The sequence below is a fragment of the Tiliqua scincoides genome, chromosome 3, assembly GCF_035046505.1.
Source record: "Tiliqua scincoides isolate rTilSci1 chromosome 3, rTilSci1.hap2, whole genome shotgun sequence".
Lineage (NCBI taxonomy): Eukaryota > Metazoa > Chordata > Lepidosauria > Squamata > Scincidae > Tiliqua > Tiliqua scincoides.
The window spans coordinates 92935583-92937190 of record NC_089823.1 but is presented as its reverse complement, the minus strand read 5'-3'; the positions used below and the strand labels follow the sequence as shown (position 1 = coordinate 92937190).

The 1608-nt window shown below is 46.0% G+C and overlaps 1 pseudogene; it reads right to left on the bottom strand.

The window, feature by feature from the left end:
- Nucleotides 1-1236: 1236 nt before the first annotated feature.
- LOC136646320 (5S ribosomal RNA) lies at nt 1237-1356 on the bottom strand (annotated as a pseudogene).
- Nucleotides 1357-1608: the final 252 nt, after the last annotated feature.

Below are 1608 nucleotides of genomic sequence, written 5' to 3'. Positions count from 1 at the left end.
ACTGCTCAGGGACTGCGGCCCTGCGAATGTTATGTGAGCAGTTTCCCCTCCCCTGCTAAGTATTATTGACAAATCCATCAAAGGCAGTGATGCATTGGTTTCCACCTTACCTAGAAGGACACTAGGGCAACAGCGACATGCTGTCACCGTGGTAACTGCTGCTGAAGTGAACAGCCTGTTGGGATAGGTGACCTCTGTTGGCAGCACGCCTGGAGATGTAGCAGCCACATGGCAGCCATGTTCCTAAGGCCCAGAGGAGAGGCCTGGAGCCCTCCAATTGATTCATTAGGCCTTAAAGGGTATCGATCACTCCAATTTGCACGAATTTATTATATTGATATGGGACTGATTAACATTTTGTGCCAGACTGGTTCGATATGTGCTTGTAACAGCTTTTAATGATTAATTGACTTTTATGATTCCATCTCGGTGCTGTCAGTGAGCTGTGAACTGTGGGCAGGCTCATTCCCAAGCTGCCTCTCAAGTGGCACGGGGCAGTGATTGAATACCTAGGAAATTAGTGTCCTTGCTGTCTCATTTTATGAAAGATAAATGCTATGACATTTAATGCAGACCTTAATTTAGAACAGAACGCAGCAGATCATTTTGCAATTTAATCATAAACAGGTAAATATCAGAACTTGTTTAGCATTTTACAAGTTAAGTAGACAGACGACAGCCGCAAAGCAAATTCTTCAGTGATGATGGGGCGGGGGATGGCAGGAGGTAAAATAAGGTAATGAGAGTTACAGTTATCATCCTATTAACACTCATAGCAAGTTGATTGTTTTAGCAGTGCTGCTCCATAGGTGTGTGCTTCTCAAACCATCTCTCGTGCACACTGCATCTCGCGCATATCATGTCACAGGGGCTGAAAATGACGGACGAGCACATGTAGCATGACGTACAGATTTGGAAGCTGCATGAGATTAATCTGTTTCTTGAAGCAAATGTAAACGTCTCCTACCATGAGAAAATGTTTGCAGAGGAAAGCACTGTTTTCTTTGATGCCATCTAACAATAGAAAGGATGTGTTTGGGTGTTGCTTATCTAATTACCTAATTGTACCCTATCTTGTTTGGTTCAATTGTTTTAAAAGTATGTTCCTTTTTAAAATACAAATGGTCTTACCATTGCTACCGTTTCTGCCGCCACTGCCACCGCCACCACCACCTCAGGTTAGAACTTTGATGGTTGGTTGGTTTGCAACCTTCAGTCTCGAAAGACTATGGTAGAAGCCTACAGCACCCGGTATTCCCAGGCAGTCTCCCATCCAAGTACTAACCAGGCCTGACCCTGCTTAGCTTCCGAGATCAGACGAGCTCAGGCATGTGCAGGGTAACAGTTGCTCCAGGTTCAAAGGCCACAAAAACGTTCTTGGTGATCTTGGGCTAATTGTTTCCAGTTTAACTTGCTGCACAGTGTTGTCGCTGGGTTAGCCCTGCCCACCCCTTATCCTATCTATGAGGCTACCTGAAGCAGTCGCTTAAGGCAGCAGATGGCTGGGGGAGGCGTTCAGTTCTGTCTGCACGCTTGCCCCCACTGCTCTTCCTCCTCTTTCCATTCCCTGGACTGGGAAAGAGAGGAAGAAGGAACATGGAGGGGAGG